Source organism: Saccopteryx bilineata, chromosome 3 (genome assembly GCF_036850765.1).
Source record: "Saccopteryx bilineata isolate mSacBil1 chromosome 3, mSacBil1_pri_phased_curated, whole genome shotgun sequence".
In the NCBI taxonomy this organism is placed as follows: Eukaryota; Metazoa; Chordata; class Mammalia; order Chiroptera; family Emballonuridae; genus Saccopteryx; species Saccopteryx bilineata.
In genome coordinates, this window is record NC_089492.1 from 10,588,353 (window position 1) to 10,612,219 (window position 23,867).

The 23,867-nt window shown below is 50.1% G+C and overlaps 1 long non-coding RNA gene across 11 annotated transcripts in view; it reads right to left on the reverse strand.

Moving 5' to 3' along the window:
• LOC136329469 (uncharacterized) overlaps positions 1–22,809 on the reverse strand; it is a 353,394-nt gene extending 330,585 nt beyond the window's left edge. For all 11 annotated transcript variants that reach the window (XR_010730205.1, XR_010730208.1, XR_010730210.1 and 8 more), the window contains exon 1: positions 22,613–22,809. This is a non-coding gene — a long non-coding RNA (uncharacterized lncRNA). The remainder of the gene's footprint in view (positions 1–22,612) is intronic.
• Between the last annotated feature and the right edge of the window lie 1,058 nt (positions 22,810–23,867).

Here is a 23,867-nt window from a genome sequence, read left to right on the forward strand (position 1 = left end):
ACTTCCAGAACGACCCCTGCAGATAAACCACAGAAGTCATCATCATGGACGTGGGAGAGAGTAAGAATGCCCTCTGCTTTGCCAATGTGAAAATACATACGCCAGAGAGAAGAGCGGGCATGCTGACATCCCAGCAGCAAGTGTGAGTCACAGGATACTGGGGAGAGCCAGAACCAGGTCTAAGTCAAGGGAGCCTCTTAGAGACACTGACCTACCCCCACCCCCTACTCTGGGAAGAGGACTGAGGGCAGGGGACAGGGGGCAAGGCCTCTGGCTCTTCCACCTAAGCCTTTCCCATTGGATTTTAAACGCGCATACATTATTTTGAGGGGAAGTCTAGTTCTTTCATCAAGTGGTTCGACTCAGGGTTCAAACAGGCTATAAGCAGCTCCTTCCTACTTTAATGCTCACCTCTCTCTTCAAAATGTTTCAAAAGCTGTGTCCAGATGGAGCCAGTTGTCAGTAGAACAGGCTGGGAGCCTACAGGGAACAAGCTTTCCCAAGAGCCTGGCATCAACCCAGATCCCCACCAAGCTGAAGCGGCCTTTGCGAGCACACCATTCCAAGAGGCTTGCTTATGCAGATGAGCCAGTAAGGGACGCCAGATGTGGGTCATATTACACATGCCACTGTGAACACAAAGACTTCTAACTTTCACAGAAACAATGTTCTACTTGGGCTCTTGAAATGGCATCCTTCCTTTCCCTGGTCTTCTTGCCACAGGCTCCTTGCACCTCTGGCAATACAGCTTCCTCAAGCAGGAATGGCCTGATCCCCAAATCCAACCACATCACTCTCCAGCTCAGGATTCTTCCTGGGCTCTCCATGGACTGCGCCAGGGTGGACAGGACGCCTGGCTACCAATCTCTCTTAACTGAGGCTCCTCTCCCACCACTGCAACCTGCTCAGGACAGCAGCCGCCTCAGCTCTCAGACCGAGCCAGGCTTCCGCCCACCTGGGCCTTGCAGGTGCTGTTCCACCTGCCCGCAATGCCCGTCCATCTCCTGTCTGGTCAAGGCGGTCGGCATCTCCACTTCTAAGATTCAGTCCCAGTCCTGCCTCCATGGGAAGGCTCCCTCATTTGCCCAGAGGGATTTATACCCTCTAATAATCACTGCATTTATATTGTTTCTTTCTCTTTTCTGGTTCCTCAAGGACAGGACCCCTTCCATCTTTGTGTCTCTGGACCCTAAAAAAAAAGCAACCACAGTGATAACAATTACAACAACCAAGATTCGCCTGACTAGGCGGTGGCGCAGTGGATAGAGCGTCAGACTGGGATGCGGAAGGACCCAGGTTCGAGACCCCGAGGTCACCAGCTTGAGCGCGGGCTCATCTGGCTTGAGCAAAAGCTCACCAACTTGGACCCAAGGTCGCTGGCTCGAGTAAGGGGTTACTCGGTCTGCTGAAGGCCCGCGGTCAAGGCAATATGAGAAAACAATCAATGAACAACTAAGGTGTCGCAACGAAAAACTGATGATTGATGCTTCTCATCTCTCTCCATTCTTGTATGTCTGTCCCTGTCTATCTCTCTCTCTCTGACTCTCTCTCTGTCCTTCTCTCTGTCCTTATAAAACAAACAAACAAACAAAAACAAGACTCAGTGAGTTCTTAAAATGATTCAGATCAGTGGTGGGATTCAAATAATTTAACAACTGGCTCTCTGCCCTAATGACCATTTTAAGTATAAAAAATGGTATATCAAAGGTAGTTTATTATTTCATGCATATAATACTTAAATAAAATAAGAGGTATATAAAACCAGATTATAAGAAAGAGGTTTAAAATGTTAATTAAAAAATATTAAGTAATACCTGACCAAAAAACAGTAAAACTGTTAAAGATATTTCCATATTTCCAAGTGTGATTGGCATCTTCAGTTGCAACTTCTTTCACCTATGGACGGAATGGACATTACTATGGGCGCTTAGAATACGCTGTCGCATAGATGAACATTAAAAAAGAGTAAGGAATGTAAATTTGTGATTTCCACACTGGGCGGCTGCCCAGGTGCCCACCTTAGAGAGAACCCTGATTACAAGTGCCATTTTAACAACCGGTTCGCCAAACTCAACAAAAAAGTAGGTGTGGTCGGTTCTGCCAAACCGGTGCCAACCAGCCGAATCCCATCATGGGGGCAGACAGAATTCCGACCCTTTTATGTACACTCTACTATTTCATGTCATCCTTACGACAATTCTATGCAGGATGTGCCATTACAGTAGTCACCTTACAGGTAGAACACCGAAGCTCAGAGAAGTTCAACAGCGTCACCACATCAGCGGAGCCAGGACCCAGGCCCAGGCAGGGTGGCCCAGGCAGGGTGCCCCAGACCCGGCGCGGGTGGCTACCCTGCACACCACCAGAGCCCACCATCGGTGTCTCAGTCTGGTTTGGCACTGTCCAATAGGAATATAATGCAAGACATGTATCATTTTAGATTTTCCAGTTAGCCTTGTTAAAAATAATAAACAGGTGAAATTAATTCTCTAATGGAGCCAAGTCTCACTATGTCAAGTTATGTCAACATGTCATCAATATAAACAATTATTAAAGAGATTTTTCTTTCTCCCTTTTGCGGTAAGACTTAAGACACCAGTGTTCATTTTACACTCGTGGCACACTTCCATTTGACTTTTCCACACTTCAAGTGCTCCGCAGCCCCTTGCTGGCTACAGGTGGACAGCACAGGTCCGGCTGCAGCCGGAACCAAGCCCGCCGCCCTGGCCTCCATCCATATCGCCCATTAGATGTGAGGACTGTGTGCCGGCGTTATTGACGAGAGACAAGATACGGGAGCAGCCTAGGTGTCCATCAGCAGACAAATGGATAAAGAAGATGTGGTCCACTTACTCAATGGAATATTAGTGAGGCATAAAAAGAATAAACTCTTGCCATTTGCTACAATATGGACGGACCTAGAGGGTATTATGCTCAGTGAAATAAAAAGAGAAAAACAAATACCCTATGATTTCACGCATAAGTAGAATTAAAAAATGAACAAACAGAACAAAACAGAAACAGACTCAAAGAGAACAAGCTGACGGCTGCCAAAGGGAGAGAGAAAGAAAGAACAAGTAAGAATGGACGCATTCTCTTCTTTCACTGTCAGACACAGCTCCACATCCTGTCACGGGTCGGAAGAGCTAACACCTGCACAGCCCCTTTCTACAGGAAAACACTTCCTCTGGTTCTTAAAAAAAAAAATGCCCCCAGAAACTGAGGCTCAGAGAAGTCATCTGCTCAGCCCAGAGCCACACAGCCTGAGGGAACCAGAACTCGGGCCTCTTGGCGTACTGCTTACTAAGTTCTTTGCTCAGGCTACCCTAGCAAATGGGCGCCTCCCTCCCTAGAGGAAAAGACTATACCTCCCCTGGGGACACTGGCAAGTGATTGAAATTTAATGAACTGTCTGTGCAACGATTTTCAGAGAGATCCAACCCTGCACCTTCCTCAGATTCGGGGGTAGGGGAACATCAGGAACTTTCAACTGCTCAGGAGCGGAGAGACATTCCCATCCTTAAAAAGCATACTTTCTTACTCCAACAGCAAACACCAGTCAGCCGGGCAGGCCGAGGGTCCCGCTCTGCAGCTGTCAGTTTCTCGGCCAGGAGGGAGTGTGTGTGTTTGCCCTGGGCCCAGGACCTGGGACCTGGGACGAGCCTGCTGCTACCGCACTGTCACTGGTAAGGTCCCAGCCCGCAAGAGGTGTCCCTTCCACATCGACCAGCAGGTCCGCAGAGGGGATGATGACTGGACACGAGCCTGGGTTTCTCCCAAGACAGGGACTCATCCCCGTGCCGGCTGAACTGGGGGCTCAGGACAAAACCCATGGGAGCAGGCACACCGAAAACAGCTGGAAAAGGGGCAGAGTCCCAAACCCCAAGTGCTTGGTCCTGCCCTGGGAGCCACTCTCAAGCCAGTGACGGTCCAGAGAGTCCAAGAATGTGGATGAGCCTTGGAGCTGCCCGATGGGACCCAATAGCATGTGCAGGACAAGGACAAAGGGACGTCCGAGTACTGATCCCACTTCCCTCCACTTGGGATCACCTTGGAAAACTTCCCCTTACTGCTTGTGCACAGATGACATTTAATGAACTACTCCCAAGAGCCTGGAGCTCTTCCTCCCTGTTGACCTCATGAACTGCCTGGAGCCCGGAGGTTGCAGCGGTCACCTGTGACCGGGAGGGTGGACAGCTGAGACGCAGAGCCTACAACGGGGCCGTTAAGCCTCCACTCTTGGCTCCGGCCTTGCTACTTGCTGATCATGTTCTGCCCCTTAGCAGGGCGGAGGGTTCTCAGCTGTTTGTTTACTGCATACTATGCCTCACAACTAGCCTGTAACTTACGTCAACTCTTTTACAGACATCAGTAAAACCTAATGGACTAATTTATTGAAGCGATACGGAATTCGCTCACCACTGTTGTCACACCAAAAAAAAAAAAAAAAAAAAAAATGTTTACTACTGATTTCTTTTCCAAGAAGCACAACTCCTGAAGAAGCTTTTGAAAGCACTGTGACAGGCTGGAATGTCCAGGGCGGGGGCACTCTGACCCCTGTGACGCTGCTGACCTGCCCTCGAATACCTTCGCCGGGGGCTGAGCACCGGGTGTCCCCCCCACTGCTGGGAAAGGGAGGTCAGAGCGTCCAGCTGATGGAGCTGTGGAGAGGATGGCCAACGTGACACACGCAGGAGCTGAATCAGCAGCTCGGGGTCAGCACTGGCCACTGGAACCCGAAGGGTGAAGACTTGGGAGCTGTGGCAGTCCGGCCACTGGTCAGGACACGCGCTCTGCCGCTTCTGGCTGGATGGCTCTGGCTGAGTTTTGAGCAATGTCTGAGCCCCATACCAAAAACTCAGGCAACAGAAGAAAAACTAGGTCAAGTGGCCTTCATCAAACTCCAAAACACCTGGGCATCAACAGACACTCTCAAGAGAGTGAAAAGAAACCCACAGGACAAGACAGAATATTTGCCTATCATACACCCCAAAGAGGACGGCTCTCCAGGCTAGATAACGAACTCTTACAAATCAACAACAAAGCCACGCTCCAAAGAAGACACATGAGTGGCCAATAAGCCCCTCTGAAAGATGCTCAACATCACTAGCCATTAGCGAATGCAAATCAAAACCACTATGAAACACCACTTAGGACTTACTCAGATGGCTATTACTAAAAAAAATAATAATAATAATAATAACAGAGCGTGTAACAAGTGGTGGCGAGGACGTGGAGAGACGGGAATCCCTGCGCATTGCAGGAGGGGATGTAAAATGGTGTGGCTGTTGTAGAAACCAGGATGGCTGTCTCCCCGCAAATAGAAACATAGACTTACCACACGTATACCATTTTATTATAGCAATTAATAATACTAAATTAAGCCTGACAGGATATGTGGTAGTGCAGTGAATAAAGCATCGACCTGGAATGCTGAGGTCGCTGGTTCGAAACCCCAGGCTTATCTGGTCAAGGCACATATGGGAGTTGATGCTTCCTGCTCCTCCCTTCTCTCTCTCTCTCTCTAAAATATTGATAAATAAAGTCTTTTAAAAAAAATAAAGCAGCCTGACCAGGCGGTGGCGCAGTGGATAGAGCATTGGACTGGGATGCGGAAGACCCAGGTTCGAGACTCCAAGGTCGCCAGCTTGAGCACGAGCTCATCTGGCTTGAGCAAAAAGCTCACCAGCTTGGACCCAAGGCCGCTGGCTCAAGCAAGGGGTTACTCAGTCTGCTGAAGGTCTGCAGTCAAGGCACATATGAGAAAGCAATCAATGAACAACTAAGGTGTCCAACGAAAAACTGATGATTGATGCTTCTCATCTCTCTCAGTTCCCTATCTGACTCTCTCTCTCTCTGTCTCTATAAAATAAATAAATAAATAAATAAATAAATAAAATTTAAAAAAATAAATAAAACAGTAAAAAAATTAATACTAAATTACATGGTACTGCCTGACCTGTGGTGGCACAGTGGATAAAGTGTCGACCTGGAAATGCTGAGGTCACCAGTTCAAAACCCTGGGCTTGCCTGGTCAAGGCACATATGGGAGTTGATGCTTCCAGCTCCAACCCCCCTCTCTGTCTCTCTCTCTCTCTGTCTCTCCCTCTCCTCTCTAAAGTAAATAAATAAATAAATAAAATTTATAAATTACATGGTACTGCCTTATAATTATATTAATACTATATTATCATCTCAGTGTTTTTTAAATTTTTTATTTATTGATTTTAGAGAGAGAAGAAGAGAGAGACAGAAACATCGATCTGTTTCTGTCTGTGCCCTGACCAGGGATTGAACCGGCAACCTCTGTGTATAGGTACGATGCTCTGTCTAACCAACTAAGCTATCCAGCCAGGGCTTCTCAGTGCATTTTTCTCTTACTCTTACTGGCTTTACACTCTGCATCTCTCAAAGGCAAGAATTGGATCTTCCAAACTATAAAATCCACAGTTCTTTTTTAACCCTCCCTGTAAAGCCAGTAGCCACAGCCACCATCACAGTCACCTGGTCCATGAAGTTTCGCATTAGATTCGGACAGTCGTAAAGAAACAACGGAGCCAAGAACTGGTGGGTCATCATCTTTAATCCTAGCTTGCACCCGGTGGGCAAGTAAAAACACACACACACGGCTCCAAAACCCACTCATTCAGTGCTCGCAAAGCTACTGACCAATCTAAGTTTCCTAGAATCAAAGGTTTCTAACCTCACCAGCCTTATTCACCTCTGTTCCCCATCTCCTTCCTTCTCTCTGCACAAACTCTGAACAAACTGGCTTCTCCCTCAACACTCCACCATCCTGGCTGCTTCTCCTGGCCTTCTCTGCTCTCCTTTATCTGCTCTCTCCTCTAATGCTAATCTCAGGAACCCAGAAAGAGAGAGAGAGAGAGAGAGAGAGAGAGAGAGAGAGAACGCGAGCAAGCTCCTGGTGTGCCCCACTTTATAGTGTAGAAATCAAAACCTTTAATCCAATATACAAATAAGGAAGTCTCTCTGATACAAGGTCACTTATCTGAGGCATAATGGGATTCCTCATGAGAGTGCACCACCCCACATCATGCAGTCAAGGGTGTGGGGAAAAGCTTAGTCTTAACACTAAGCCTTAGGCTATAACGACCCGGCCTGCTTTATAGCCTGTCCCCTACACCCAATGCAAACTATAAGCGAGCAAACATATATAGCATATTTACAAACTTATTTGACCAACACTCCCCCTGCCCCGAAACCTCAAACAGTTCCTGGTACGTATTACACTGGACAGTTCCCAAGCAGCCAGGCCCTTCCAGACACGCCCTCCCCCATGCTCAGGAAGATAACAGGATGGGAAGCCCTGCTCCAGACAGGCTGGGCTGTTGCCACCATGGGAGCTGATTAGTTTGTTTCTTCAAGCAATTTTGCAGCACTGTCAATGAAGAGAGATCTGACCTCGTGCCTGTCCCCCTAACGCCGTCAGCAACTGGGAAGGCAAAAGTCAGGGAGACCACGGGAAACCACAGCCACCTAGTAGCCCACGCCCACCAACACCTTCCCAGCCGAGCGGGATACAAAGGGCTGGCTTCCTCAAACAAACAAGCAAACAAAACAGCCAACTTGTGTTGAGGGGGCGAAGAGGGAAGGGGAAAGGAAAAGGACAGTCTAGAATCTCGGAAGAAATTACTTTTCCAGGTACCCACAGCCAAGCCGAAAAGTATGCAGAGGACTGAAGAAGCAACTCGGGACAGCATTACGTGCAAACAGTTCCGAGGGAAAACATTAATCCTGCGCATGCCGTAAGTCTCGTGGCTCAGGTGAGGCACTCAAGTCAGTCAAGATTTAAGCATGGAGCATCCACCATGACAGACCAGCTCCCTGCTAGGCGTGCAGGCACAGAAAAGTGTGTCAACTGTGGAAGAGCTTGTGCAATAAGACAGCCATAAGCAGGGGTTGCAATCTGCTGGCCCTGGGGGGGCTACATCTGGCCTACACGTGTTTTGTTTGGCCTGCTAATGTTCTTTAACAACCAGAATTGAAACATTTGAAAATCAGGAAAGTTACATTTAAAAAAAAAATAGATATCTGGGTTGTCTGTAAACAGTGGGAGCTTTGGCAACAAGAGATCTACCTTCTGGCATGGGGGAAGGGAGAGAGGGGGATGGGGACTGGCTCTAAGAGCAGCTGCCCCCTCTAGAGAGGGGACAGGTTGTTTGTCACTCTACACACTTCCTATCGCCCTCTCTTGGGCCCACCTGGTATATTTACATAATCCGCTCATCACCCTTTTAAACAGAAGAGTCTGCCCACCGCTGCCACACCACCACACAATACAAGGGGTGTGAGCTGATAGCTCAGGCGCAGGGCCCTTGCAAGGGATGGTCACAGGAGGCTAGGGAGGATGCTCCCTGGAGGAAGTGACCCCAAAGCTGAGACAGAAAGCATAAATAAGAGTTGGGGATGCCAGTGGAAAAGAGATGAAACCTATTGCGTTCCCTGGCGGGCGGGAATACTGGAAACAAATCCACAGACACCATCCCCTGGAAGAACCACATACTCGAAACCTTCAACATGATTCACACCCCACACTCGCCAGCTGCCCCTGACCAGAGGAGCCTTCCTTCTGGTCCAGCCAGAGGCACCCACGGGCAAGGGGGAACTACTCAGGCTTGAGGGCCCTTGAGAGCTGGGTCCTCCTCCTCGCTCCACCACTCACGTTCACTCCGCAGTTCCATCGGTACCACTGAGGGCCTACTACGCAGTAGCTACTTGCACTAAGAACTGGAACGTTCAAAGCTATTAAGTCCTGGAGTTTCAGGGTCTAGTCTGCCCCTTCAAATGCTCCCTCTCTCCAGTGAGGAGGAGGGCAGGAGTGGGGGCTGGGGGCAGGGATCAGGGAGACACCAGGACCTGACGGGAGGGGGGGGGCGCTACTCCAGAAGGCGGGTTCTGGTTTCAAGCTGGACCGGGGTCAAGGCTGTCAGAAACCCTTTAGGGGTAAAGGGTGAACACCTTACTGAGCTATTTAAGTTGCTGCAGCTGCCAAGACAATTTCCATGTGTATAATTACTGGATGGTGATCTCCCCTGGACCTCAGCACCCCTAGCTTTAAAAGAAAAAAAAAAAGCCTGACCAGGCGGTGGCGCAGTGGATAGAGCGTCGGATTGGGATGCACAGGACCAGGTTCAAGACCCCGAGGGTCGCCAGCTTGAGCGCAGGTTCACCTGGTTTGAGCAAAAGCTCACCAGCTTGAACCCAAGGTCTCTGGCTCGAGTAATGGGTAACTCGGTCTGCTGAAGGCCTGCGGTCAAGGCACATATGAAAAAGCAATCAATGAACATCTAAGGTCTCGCAACGAAAAACTGATGATTGATGCTTCTCATCTCTCTCCATTCCTGTCTGTCTGTCCCTGTCTGTCCCTCTCTCTGACTCTCTCTCTGTCCCTGTAAAAAAAAAAAAAAAAAGACAGAAACAAAAAAAAGCCCCTCTGCTTCCCTTTTTAAGAGAATAAGTATGTCAGGCCTGGCCTGTGGTGGCCCAGTGGATACAGCATTGACCTGGAACACGGAGGTCACCGGTTCGAAACCCTGGGTTTGCCGGGTCCAGACACATAGGACAAGCAACAAGCATGCAATGAACAGCTTAAGTGAAGCAACTATGAGTCAGTACTCACTCCCACCCTTCTCTCCTCTCTGTAAAATCAATAAGTAACATCTTTAAAAAAAAGCGTAAGTATGTGGGGAATGCCTCTGATGGAGAAAGCACGCATGGAATGTCTAGAGAAACAAGGGCAGAGAAACTGCCTGTGACCTACCTCGAGGCCAGGCGGAGGCTCAGGGCTGCCTGGGGACTCCCACAGCACACAGAGAGGACCTTCCTATTCCTAGAGCACCGGTCTGGGACTCTATCTTCTCTAGGTGCCCTGAGGCCAAGGCAGCCCTGTGGGGGGGCGGGCGCATGCACTGACAATAGGAAGCACGGAAGCCCTGGGTCCCCACTCTCCAGAGTGTCATGGACCAAATGCCCTGGTCTGTTCTGTAGAAGGGGCACCACCAGGACAGGAGTGATCCCCTTTGGAAATCTCAGTGGGAGAACCGGCCACAGTGATCCCAGGGCTGCTGCTGGCCCGGCTGGATGAATCATTACTTAAGTGGAACCGTGGAACAAACTCTGTCACCATAAAGGCCGGAAGGGGCCTCTGTTCCGACAGCTGCTCTTCCGTAAATTCCAGGGGACTTTCCACACAGAGGACCTTTCCTTTTTCCTCCGTCCTCCAGTAAAATGGGAAAAGTTGAGCATCCAGAAACAGGGTACTGGTGCACTCACTGCTCCACTAGATAGAACAGTCTTCAGACACCAAGCTGGCGACACCACGTGCAGACAGATGCCTCTGAAATGTCACTCTCCTCTCATCCCTGCCCCTCTTCAAACCTCCCATGGCTCCCTACTGCCTGCTGGAGAAAGATCGAGCGGGGCTTGGAAGGCCCCTGGCTACCTCTGTAGTCCCATCTGGAACCCTTCCAACTCTGCCCTCCAAGCTGAAGCCCCCTCTGTCTCCAAAATAAATATTGAATCCGTCCTCTTCTCTTTCTCTACTGTTAGATCCCGAGTTCAGGTCCCTCTCCTAGAATGTTGCCATACAGCCTCCAAAGGGCCCTCCCACTCCCACTGCCAACCATCCAATCCATTGTCTTCTCAGCAAACAGGTCAATCAAATGAGGTCCTGCCCACTTAGCTGTTCCTGAAGGCTTAGTATAGCGCTTTGGGCCCTCCAGGACCTGGCACCTGCCCACCCTGGACCTCTCTTGGGTCCCTGGTCCCTGGATGTTCTCTCTACTCCATCCACTGGAGTTTCTTGATATTCTTGATACTATGGAACACCTCCAACTTTTTCCTGTCTTGGGTCCTTCCCTTAAACTATTAATAGAAATTTTAAGATCCTAGAATTTACATCTATATTATAGGCACACTACCAGCCTATTCTCCTTTCCATATATTTTCAAAATGTTTAAGTGATATATGGGTCTATACTGTCCTTTTGAAAAGCATTAAAGGTGAAGTTAAAGTGACCTTTGACCCCCACATCCGCCCTATTTCCTCCTCGCCTCCCAGATGGTGACGGTGAGTTTGCCCTAGACACCCTCCAGCCCATTTTTCGCGTTCGGCATCCACCTCCAAGCAGCATCCGTCACACGGAGCAGGAGCTGTGGATTCTCAGGCTCACCTCGGAGCCGGCTGCACATATGTTTTCGATTACACCGCACGCTGACAAACGACCTCACACGCTCGCTCGCTAAGTGGGGGATCCTGTCACCCAACCTCGCCAAGACTTGAGTCAGACTTCCTATTTTCGGCGTCTCTTAAAATATGAAAATGCACCCCTTGGAAACAACCCAAATGCCCGCAACCGAAGGATGGGTAAAGAAACAGTGGCGGTACAGCCGCAGAGCAGACAGCACTGGAGGCCAACGACCAGAGGACCGACACCTGCCACGGCACAGAGGAGCCGCGCCTGACGGTACCGGAGGGAGACCCAGCTAGAAGGGCTTCCGACGTGTTGGTCAGATAAGTTTGTAAAATTCGATTTTTCTGTTTGCTGGCTTAGTTTGCACTGGGGGCTGGGCAGCGCCAGGTATCTGTGGTCTGTGAAATTGCAAATTACCTTCCTGCTTGGGAAGGGCATTGTTTTGCTAATGTGTGCTGGAGGAGAGGTTTCCCAGCCAGAAAGCTTTGAAGAGAGAGAGCAGAAGGAGAAAGAAGCCTTGTGTGCAGGGTGAGAAGAGAATGCAGTGCTGAGGAAGAAGCCATGTTGGCAGACAGAGAGAAGGGGTGCAGATGGGGAACCGGAGCTGAGGGGCTTTGCGAGCTCCGCCGAGACTGGTGGGGCCTTTGATTCTAGGAGGAACCAGAGATTCTCCTGGTTGTGGAACCGGAGAATGTGTCAGTGGCTTTGTGAGCTCTGAATGAAGAGGGAAGTGTTTTCTCTGTGTGTTGGCTCGTTGGCCAGTAGGAGACTTGTATAAAGGAATGGCCCGCCATTGTTTGGCTCCACTGTTTCTTTACCGTCTGCCCGAATCCAATGAGAACCTGCCTGTGAACGGCCACGACGACTGGCCATGCACTGCCATATGACTGATCCTGTTCCTATGAAAAAGGCAACAGGGTAAGGAACGAGAACAAGCCGGGGGCTGTCAGAAGTGGACGAGGGGGCCGAGTACAAGAGGGCAGGAGAGAGGCGTGGGGCTGATGGACGATGCCACAGCTACCTTACACAGCTGTGCGCATTTACCGAAACGCCGCGCGGTGGGCACTAGAAAGGGTGAGTTCTACGGTGTATAGATCGGACCCCCATAAACCTAACTTTATTGGCAAGAGTCAGAATATCTTCACAGGCCTCATGAATTTCCCATTCTTCTTTTGAGACCTGCCGGCTCCTGCTTTTTAACCACTTTGCTATGAGGCTGTTTGGCTTTTGCTTATTGACTTTCAGGAACTCTTTACTCCTTATCACTTTTTTTTTTTTTTTTTGCTTCTTTAACATCTAGTCATATTAATCAATCTTTCCCTTTCGCGTTTCTCCTCTGGTTAACGCCTCCCACGTCGTCATGTCTCACACCGACGCGGGATCTCAGTGTAAACCCCCCGCTCCAAGTGAATCGTCCCCTATTTCCTGTTCTTTCATATGCTTTCCAATAATATTATTTCTGTGTGTATGCTTGCTTCTTTGTCTCCCCACTAAATAATAAGCCCCTTCTAAATGAGGACCCATCTGTTTTGACCACTACAAAATACCCCTGACCCAAAACAATGCTTAGCACACATTAGGTGTTTCACAACATCTGCCGAATAAATGAAAGTAAAGAAAAAAGTCATACAGGTGCATATGACATACATATAAATCTCTGTCTAGCATGTATACATCTACACTACACATAAATGTTAATGACATATTAGTTTATCATCAACAGCACCAAACATTGCACATCTCACCAAAAAATATAGCTCCAGTGTAAATCCCTTGAACCACAATATTTACCTAAAACTTTTAAAATATTGAGAGGCTCTGATGCAATAATACTAGTCCTGGGGATTTATCATACAAAAATAAACTGAAAATCAGAAAACCTGACATATATAAACAGTCTATTCTACACTAAGCATCCAAATCAAAAGAATGATTAAGTAATATAATACAACGCTCACTGAACTGAGTAATGAAGTATTATCTACCCAATAAAAATAATATGGATAAAGACAGGATGCAAACATATATGCCATAATCACAGTTGTTGTTGTTTTTAAAGCAACAATAAAGAGCCTGACCAGGCGGGGGCACAGTGGATAAGCATCAGACTGAGACGCAGAGGACCCAGGTTCAAAACCCGGAGGTCGCTGGCTTGAGCGTGGGATCATAGATATGACCCCATTGTTGGTGGCTTGAGCGTGGGATCATAGATATGACCCCATTGTCGGTGGCTTGAGCCCAGAGGTTGCTGGCTTGAAACCCAAGGTCACTGGCTTGAGCAAGGGGTCACTCACTCTGCTGGAGCCCCCCCCATCAATGCTCATATGAGAAAGCAGTCAATGAACAACTAAGTAAGGTGCCGCAACGAAGAATTGATGCTTCTCATCTCTCTCCTTCTGTCTCTCTCTCTCTGTCACAAAATAAAAAAAATAAAATAAAGATAAAAGAGTGATTGTAGTTAAAGAAATATTTACTTTTTTATAACATTTCTCCCACAGATTGTAAAGATAAGCTTGTATCTCATTCATCTGAGGAAAAAGTTACAAATTTCCCCCAGTCACAGTCCTGCCCCCACCCCTGTTACCCTGGGTTCCCTAACTCAGGTGCCCCCCACCAGAAGCCCACCTGCTTTCACCATCTTTCTAAATGTAAATCTGGGAGGTACTCCTAGGTTATACATGTTGGAAAGTGCCCACATTTTGCAGGATGCTTCAGATAAACAGCTTCTGTCTGGTCTTGAACAGCTCACCTGGCCGGCCGCCTCTCCGACCTCAGCCACAGTCCCGAGGTGCAGGGCCCTCACCTCTGTTCCCTGTCTGCAGCAGGGTGGTTACTGGGACCAGAGGCCCCTGACCCATTCTCCTCCCTGGGGGGATTCTCAGCCACACCACACACACCTAGCTGCCTGGGGCCCTGCTTCAACCTGTCTTCCCTCCATTCTAGTCCTTCTCAGCCGTCTGCCTCCGCCCACACTGGGGCCTTCTGGAAGGCAGGGACTCGTCTTCCTCACTGCAGGACGCCCGGGGCCTGGCACTCGGTCACGTGGCTACTCACGGAATGCCTGCCGTGTCCCGGGCGCTGCCCTCGAGCCCCACAGTCCATGGGATATAAGTGTGCGCCACGTGTACTTTTAGATCGGCTAGTAGCCACATTAAAAATCCTTAAAAATTTGACACCTGACCTGTAGTGGCACAGTGGACAGAACGTTGACCTGGAACACTGAGGTCACTGGTCCCCAGACACATACGACTTGACGCTTCCCACTCTTCCCTTCTCCCTTTCCCTCTCTCTCCTCTCTCTAAACATAAATAAGTAAATAAAATATTTGGGGAAAACTTTTTTTTTCATTTTTCATAGTTAAGAAGAAACATGAACCTAACCAGGCGGTGGCGCAGTGGATAGAGCGTCGGACTGCGATGCAGAGGACCCAGGTTCGAGACCCCAAGGTTGCCAGCTTGAGCACGGGCTCATCTGATTTGAGCAAGGCTCACCAGCTTGAGCCCAAGGTCACTGGCTTGAGCAAAGGGTCACTCGGTCTGCTGTAGCCCCACGGTCAAGGCACTTATGAGAAAGCAATCAATGAACAACTAAGGTGTCACAGCGAAAAACTGATAATTGATGCTTCCTGTCTCTCTCTCTTCCTGTCTGTCTGTCCCTATCTATCCCTCTCTCTGTCTCTGTCTCTCTCTGTGTCTTTGTTGAAAAAGAAAAAGAAACATGAAATTAAATGTAACGATATATCACATTTATCTATCACCTAATAGATCCAAAATTTCGTATCATTATGCAATCAACGTCAAAGCACTTGTTAATAAATTGTTTCACATTCTTTTTCTGGTGCAAAGTTTTTCAAATCCAATGTGTATTTTACATATACAGTATGTCTCCATTCAGCCTCGCCTCACTGCGGGTGCTCGGGGGCCAGGTAAGGCTGGGGACTACCCCGCTGGACAGCGCAGTTTCAGATGCCCGTGGCTACAGCATGGAGAGCCCAGGCGCCTGGACCGGCGGCCACGCCCACCGCCACCAGCCGGGACCAGCTCCTGCGCCAGCGATGCGGCCAGTGATGCGCAGTGGTGCAGGTGTGCCTTTGCCCCGGGCGCTTCCGACTCCGGTTTCCTTCCTCCTCCACACAGCTGCCAGACCGATCATTGCAAAAGCCAGGCCAGATCAACTCGCCCTTCTGTCAACTCGCCCTTCCGTTTAAAACCTTTCAGTGGTGCCCGTTTAACCAGGTACAAGACAAAGTCCTCAGAAAGGCCCGAAGCCTTCCCGGAAGCCCCCCCCCCCCCCCCCCCCCCGCACATGGCCCTGGTTCCCCCTCTGCCCCTGCCTGCCTCGCTTAGGTCACTCCAAGTCAGTCTTTCCCTCCTGCTGCCCGTCTCGCAGGTCGCGCCTGGGCTCAGATCCTCTCCTGCCTCTGGCTCTCCCAGGGCCTGAATCACCTTCCTCCACACTAACGCCTTCACCTCCTTCATGGCGGCTCCAGGTCAGATTCCCAGTGGGGCCTGCCCTTACCAGCCGACTCCATGCCGCAGCTCACGGAGCCTCGCAGCCCCGACCATGTTCTTGCACCCACAGAGCGCGCATCACCCTGATTCACTCCTACGGACCTCGCCCAGAATGTCTCCTGTGCCTTACCCGTCTAGCCCAGCTATGACATACGCACCAGAAGCCCAGAAATCTCAGTTGGGTTCCTTTCTGCATCCCCAACGCCAAGAACAGTGCTTGGCAGAGAGTAGGCACACACTAAATATTTGCTTAGTTGATGAAAATAAAAGGATTGCCGTAAGCCCTCAGCCTCCTTGAGTGTACAATTCCTTGGGAGAAGACAGATACCTGGAATATCAAGTAATGAGAAGCGCTGCCTTGGTTCGCTCGAGCTGTGGTAACAACACACTGTAGATAGGGTACGTTAAACAACGAAAATTTCTTTCTCCCACTTCTAGAAGCCAGGAGACTCATGATCAAAGTTCCCATCGCTTAGGTCTCTGGTGAGAGCTCTCTTCTGGGCTGGTCAGCAGCCACCTTTCTCTCTGTCCTAGGTCTCTGGTGAGAGCTCTCTTCTGGGCTGGTCAGCAGCCACCTTTCTCTCTGTCCTAGGTCTCTGGTGAGAGCTCTCTTCTGAGCTGGTCAGCAGCCACCTCTTTCTCTCTGTCCTCACGGAGTGAAGAAAGCTCTCTGGTATCTCTTTTTATATTCTTATCATGAGGACCCCACCCTCATGACCTCATCTTTCCCTAATGGCCTCCCAAAGGCCCCATTGACAAATACCACTACAATGGGAGTTAGGTTTCAACATGTGAATTTTAGAAGGACAGAAACATTCAATCCATAACAAGTATGATGGGGGGGGGGGGGTAAGACAATAAAACTCAGGAAGGGAAATGGGAGAAAGGGGGGTTGCTGTTTTACGAGGCAGCCACCAAAGGAAAATCATAATCTTAAGAATAACAAATATAGCAATTACCATCTATACAGTAACTACCACATGCAGGGCCCTGGGCTAAGCACCTTCCATCTGTCATTAACACTGTGGTGGGAGGCCACTTTGCACTAAGCCCATGCAGGTTCTGCCTGATCCACCTCTCTATCTGGTCCCACCTCCTTCTGGGGACCACCCTGTCCCCAATGCATGGCTTGGGCTAGAAGGAAACCTCAGGAGAGCAAGGGTTTTTTTTTTCTCTTTTGCATCTCCAGCACATAGAATGCCTGGCACACAGCAACAGCTCAGTAAATGAACGAATCCATCAACAAATCAATCTTGAACAGAATAGCAAAATGTTGGTTGGGGCTCCCTTACCAGGAAAAGGGAGTCCTGAAGAATAATAAATAATAACAATTGCTTTTATGTCTCACTCGAGAGCTTACTTCCTCTGCGCTAAGTAAGCGCTTTGCCCCATCCCCGGGAGGGGAGACACTGTTTTCCCTGCGCGGCAGCTGAGGAAGTGGATGCACAGAGAGCTTCAGCAACTGGCAAGGGCAGGGCGCCCTGATTCCTGCCCTTTCGGAGACCTGCTCCTGCCGCTTTCCTGAATTCTTTGTTACCTTACACATGATAACGTATTCAGAAACCACTACTCGAAGCAGCCTCAGGAAGTAACAAGCCTCCGATAATTATAAGTAATATTAGCTAACCCGTGCTGTGCTGATTGAGTCCTTACCCTGAGCCTAGGCTCTCTGCTAATTACCTGCTGTTCTTCCCCTATGTCCTCCTTACAGCATCCTCTGAGGCTGGTACTTTATCATCCCCACTCTACAGACAAGAAAACTGAGGCTTAGAGAGGTGGAGCAACTTGCCCCAAAGTAACCCAGATGTGTACTACCCCTAAATGTACCACATCCCCACTTTACAGACAAGAAAACTGAGGCTTAGAGAGGTAAAGCAACTTGCCCCGAAGTAACCCAGATGTGCACTACCCCTAAATGTACCACATCCCCACTCTACAGACAAGAAAACTGAGGCTTAGAGAGGTGGAGCAACTTGCCCTGAAGTAACCCAGATGTGTACTACCCCTGAATGTACCCAGATGCCTCAAGGCTGGTTTCCTTCTCTTTCTTCAGTGTCCTTTTCCTGGGGCCAAACCCTCTGCATTCCACCACGGCAGGGGGTTCCACATCTAACAGGACGAGGACTGTAGACCAGGGGTCCCCAAACTTTCTACACAGGGGCCAGTTCACTGACCCTCAGACCGTTGGAGGGCCGGACTATAAAAAAAACTGAACAAATCCCTATGCACACTGCGCATATCTTATTTTAAAGTAAAAAAACAAAACGGGAACAAATACAATATTTAAAATAAAGAACAAGTAAATTTAAATCAACAAACTGACCAGTATTTCAATAGGAACTATGCTCCTCTCACTGACCACCAATGAAAGAGGTGCCCCTTCCGGAAGTACGGTGGGGGCCCGGATAAATGGCCTCAGGGGGCCACATGCAGCCCTGAGGGGGGCGTAGTTTGGGGACCCCTGCCGTAGACTGATCACCACTTGTTTCCTTGAAAACAAAGAAAGAGGTTTGGAGGACAGATGAGTACCCCCCAGCTGGCTGCAGCTCTCAAGAAGGTCAAGGTCAACGAGGGAAGAGTCAGGTAAACAAATAAATATGCAGCTCAAGACCTACAAAGCAGCAGCGAAGCAACCCCCACTCCCCCCCCCCAAAAAAAAACCAGGTAAGAGAAAATAAAAGAAAGCCCATTCAGAATTCTACAATTAAAAAATAACTTGAAAAAAAAAACAAAAACAAAAAACCTGAGCCTGACCTGTGGTGGCGCAGTGGATAAAGCACCGACCCGGAATGCTAAGGTCACTGGTTCAAAACCCTGGGCTTGCCTGGTCAAGGCACATATGGGAGTTGATGCTTCCAGCTCCTCCCCCCTTCTCTCTCTCTCTCTCTCTCTCTCTCTCTCTCTCTCCCCCTCTCCTCTCTAAAATGAATAAAAATAAATAAATAAATAAATAACTGAGACCACTATGTTGATGACACAGCATTATTTCTCATTTTAAAGATAGGGTTAACTTATGAGAGGGGCCACTACAATCTTTGCATTGTTAAGAGTCGCTACTGGCCCTAAACACACCCAGGATAGAGAAGGAGGTACTCAGAACAGGTGATCATTTGCCAAAAAGAATTCTAGCTCCCATCCACTGTGAAGATTTCTAGTAATGAAAAGCTACACACAATGTAGCAGTGAGCAAATGCACAGAGATTCTACTCCCAGACCAGACGGAGACCAGACGGAGGCTTCTGACCACTACCCACAGCTCCTGCTGTGGCCCCAGAGTCCCCTTTCCCAGACCCCCAGCCCAGGACTTTCCCCTGCCCCTCCAAGACTCAACAGGCCAGGAGCTAGAGCACCTGGTGTCTTCAGGAAAGGTGCTGGGCTGGCTTTCTATCTGTGCCAGGGTGAGGGGCGGAGAATGGACAGAACACTCAATCCTCCTACTCCAAGCCAAGAGACATCCTTTGTTCTGAACATTGTCCTCTAACTTCTGAGAATGGGTCCAGGGAGTCGGGCCGCCCTGGTCCAAATCCAGGTGACTGCCACTACCTAGCTACGTGACCTGGGGGAATATTTCTAACCTCTCTGAGCTGTGGGTTCCTCATCTGCAATAACAGTAATAATCCTGTCTTACATGATGGTTGGGAGATAGAATGAAATCATACACCTAAAGCATTTAGAACTGAGCACGGCCCACCATAAGAAGTCCATCATGGGGTTGTAGGAGATAAATTGCAAAGGACATGCTTGGCATGATAAACGATTACAACGTTATGACAGGAACTACTACTATTGTTACTGCTATTGTTAATTACTAGTACGTTTATTAGTCACTTTAGGTCAGAAAAACAGAAGAGACAGAGGAGGCACCTACCAAAGAACACATTTTGGCCGTGTTCTGTAAGGCCTAGAATTTCTGAGGTTTGCAAGGGAAGGTACAGAAGGAACTATCAATGGGATTCTTCAACAATCAGAATTATTCTAGACTTCTGCTCTGTTTCCATCGTGAGTCAGTGTGCCTCATAAACACTGAGTGTATAAAGGGGGGTGGGTCTGGGCCCTTAAAGAGATCACAGACCATGCCCTGGCCAGGTAGTTCATTTGGTTAGAGCAGGGGTCCCCAAACTTTTTACACATGGGGCCAGTTCACTGTCCCTCAGACCGTTGGAGGGCTGGACTATAAAAAAAGCTATGAACAAATCCCTATGCACACTGCACATATCTTATTTTAAAGTAAAAAAACAAACCGGGAACAAATACAATATTTAAAATAAAGAACAAGTAAATTTAAATCAACAAACTGACCAGTATTTCAATGGGAACTATGCTCCTCTCACTGACCACCAATGAAAGAGGTGCCTTTTCCGGAAGTGCGGCGGGGGCCGGATAAATGGCCTCAGGGGGCCGCATGCAGCCCGCGGGCCGTAGTTTGGGGACCCCTGGGTTAGAGCATCATCCTTATACACCAAGGTTACAGGTTCGATCCCCCATCAGGGTACATACAGGAATCAACCGATGAATGCATGAATAAGCAAAACAACGAATCTCTACCCACCCGCCCCCCTCCGTCCCCTCTCCCTCTCTCTAAAATCAATAAATTAGTCCTGGCCAGATAGCTCGGTTGGTTAGAGCATCATCCCAAAGCATAGAGGTTGCCAGTTCGATCCCCAGTCAGGGCACACTGATGTTCCTTGTCTCTGTCTCTCACTCTCTCTCTCTCTCTCCTTTCCTCGCTCTCTAAAATCAATAAACATTTTTTAAAAAATCAATGAATTAAAAAAATTTTTTAAAGAAAAGAGATCACAGACTAGCATCAAAAGAGAGAAAAAAAAAAAATAGAGCTAGCGCCATGTTTATGCCCAACTATGAAAGGAAATACAAAATAAAAGCCCGAGAGTCCAGGAGGGCATCCGACCTCAAAAACACACACTATGAAGCAAACAGGCCAGTGGCTACCTCTTCAAGGAATAAGGACGTGACCAGCAACTAGCCAAGGTCCTCACTTCCCCAGGAAAGGGTTGATCTGCCTCTGGTCTGACCAAATTAGGGACACTTACCCAAAGAGGAAGAAAGAAGGTGTCTCACCATTCAAGAGACCCCTTAGCTGGGCTGTTCGAACACAAGGTCCGCCCCCAGCAGCAGACAGAAAGCCCTGGGCACAGGACACGTGGGCTCCCAAACCCGGCCAGTCTCCCTGCCATCACGAGAATGAAAGCTGAAGGCACAGGGGTAAAGGTGGATGGTGATATGCACCAGGCCCTTAGACCAGCAATCACCCAAACCTTCAGGGGTCAAACATTCCGGAGGGTCAAAAGAAAAAGACTCCCCCTTTCCAACCCAGAAAAGCTCCAGCCAGGGACAGAAGAGCATGGGGGAGCGGGGGAGGGGAGAGGGAGGAAAATCAATCAGAAAAAGAAACTGATTTTTTTTCTACTTTTCAAGAGAAGCCTGGTTTATGCAAAATTCTGCCCTCGAAGTAGGTAAAGCAACCATAACAACAGAAAGGCACCCCTGAACCAGGCCAAACAACAATGTGATCAGACAACAAATGGCCTCTGAGTTCAGTGGGTACAGCCTTAGGGTAGGCCCGGGGCCCACCCAGCCTTCCCATCCCCCGACTCACACGTGGAATTCCGCCGGGCCCTCTCGACAGTGCCTTAGACCACGAGGCAGTTCTCTCCTCCAAGATGTAACTCATCCCAAGCAGTGGAGCCCAGGCCACGAGGCTCTGCCTGCCAGGGATTCAGTTTCTCCTGCTGCTTCCAGGGAGCTTCTTCCTAATAAACGTTCCAAGGAGCTCCACTCTGGGCTCCAAGGATGCACGCAGCCCCCTACTCCACTGGTTGGAGCCTTAGAAAGATCCGCTGTGACCACAGGACTGTGTCAAATGAACAAGCCTCAACTTGTCCCCGGCTAGTATGCAAAATAGGCCTGCATCATCCTATAGCGAACAGCAGAGCTGATACAGTCCCCGTGTCCCCAGGGCCCCCGCCCACCCACCACACACAAACAGGCGGGTCTCCATGGTTTCCCCCAAACACGAAACAGCTCCCGTAGCCTGGACTAACTGTGGTGGTGAGGTGGGTGAGAAGGGGCTGCCAGCCTCCTCTCTCTGGGAAATACACGACCAGTAGGAACCACCAAAAACCTCATCCCCTTCTTCCTAAAATCTCTCTCATCTTCTAACAGGGCCTGAAGTCAGGATCTCAAGTAAACAGAAGAAAATTCCATGCCTGCACACTGTCAGGAAAATTCGTAGTGTATCCACACACCGGACACATGCAGCCTCATGGCTGCCCTTCCTGAAAGTCTACACCCGACCACAAGCACTGGCATAAATAAGAGCACATTAGCGGTGGGAGGGTAAACCTCATTGAATCAACAGCCCATCCAAAAAGAATTGCCACGGTAAGGCTGTGGGGGCACCTGGCCAATCTGGAAATGCAGTGCAAAAGTTTCAGAGACCAGAGTTGTGGAGTTTTCGGAAATCACCTTGGGGGTAGGGGAGGAGAAGATGGTCAAGGGATGGAGGGAGCATCATATGGGTCACAGACTTCCAGCTTCACAGAGGGGCCTCCAAACCACATCTGGGACCCCTGTCCGTACTGACTGGAGATGGTCTATTTTTAGCGATGAGGTAATAAACCTTTGATCAAGCGCATAAGATCCAGAATTATCCCCATGCACGGGGCATTTGATGTCACGCTCCTCCCCTCCCCCTCTCCTCAAAGGGCCGTCTAGAGTCTGGTGATGAAGAAAATGCACGATTAACACACACACAGATGAATCCGAAGCCCCCTCCTCCGTCCAGCTACTTACTCACTGAGCATCCCTACCCGCAAGGCCGCGAAGCTTGTGAGTTTCCAGAAACGCGGAGGACAAAATTCTAACTTACTGGAAGGTGGATCCAAGCCGTGTCACCGGGGCCGCCAACATCCTTTCCGCGTGGAACTCCACTCAGGGGGTGCCGAAGGGTACCAGGGCCCATCCCGGCTCGCGGCTCCTCGCTGCGCCTCCCGGTCCAGGCCGCCCCCAGCCCGCCGGGCCCCGGGGCCCATGTGCTCGGCGGCCGCACGCGCTCTGCCCGGTGGAGCGCGGGGCTGGCGGGCGGCCCGTGACGTCACGGCGGCTCGCGCTCCGGGCCGCGGGGAGGGGGAGGGGAGCGCGCGCCGCCCGGCCCGCCGCGTGCGTTCTGGGCACCCGCGCGCAAGGCCCGCTCGCCTCCGGGAGCCCGGGCCGGCCGCCCCGCGATCCCCTCCGCCTGCTGCTCGGGCAGAGCGGGCCACAGAGCCGCCGAGGACGGCGTGCCGGCGGGGTGGGCCTGCTCCGCCGCGGGCCCAGAGGGCGCGGGGGCGGGCGCGCCCGGCACCGGGATGGGTCCCCGCCGCGCGGGTCGCGGGGCCGAGCGAGCCAGCGCCGACCCAGAGGGGGATGCCGGTTCGCCGGTGCTCGGCGCTTTCCTCAGTCCCGCTCTCCTCTGCGCTCCTCCCCACCCCCGGCGTCCCCGAGGCAGGGAGCCTTCCCACTTGCCAGATGGGGAAGGCAAGTTCCGTGACTTAGAAAGACCGAGATGCTCTGATATGGTAACACTTAGCGCAGGAGACCCCTGGCTTAGCTCCATCCCTAGTGATCCGAGTGCCTCCTTGGGTACCAGCCAGCATCCGCCTGCCTGGTGCGAGGGGCACACGCACCTTGCCACCTCCTTCGATATCTCCAGCTGTCCCCAGGTGCTGATGGTGGCACGCCCGTGCAGAGGGTTGGTTAGCTGCGCTATTCCCTCCACTCACGGGTATTAAAGTAGAACCTTCAGTCCCCAATAGTTTTCCCAAATGAACGGGAGAACGCCGGCCTCCAGGGTGTGTGGTGTTGATCTTGCTTTCCCGACATAACCCCAGCGACAGGACTGATGCGACGAGCTGCCTCGGTTCACCAGTTCAACATTTTTTGAGCACCTGCAGGGAGCCAGGCGCCCTGCCTGACGATGAGGAGAAGGGACTGAAAGCCGAGTTAGACACGGACCGGACCGTATAGAATGAGGTCACAGCCTAGTGAAAAGATGGACACACAAGTGGGCGATCTCTAAATTATGGAAGCGAAGGCTGCCTCTCTCCCCTGCCCAGTGCCTTAGCATAAATGCTAGGATGTATCTC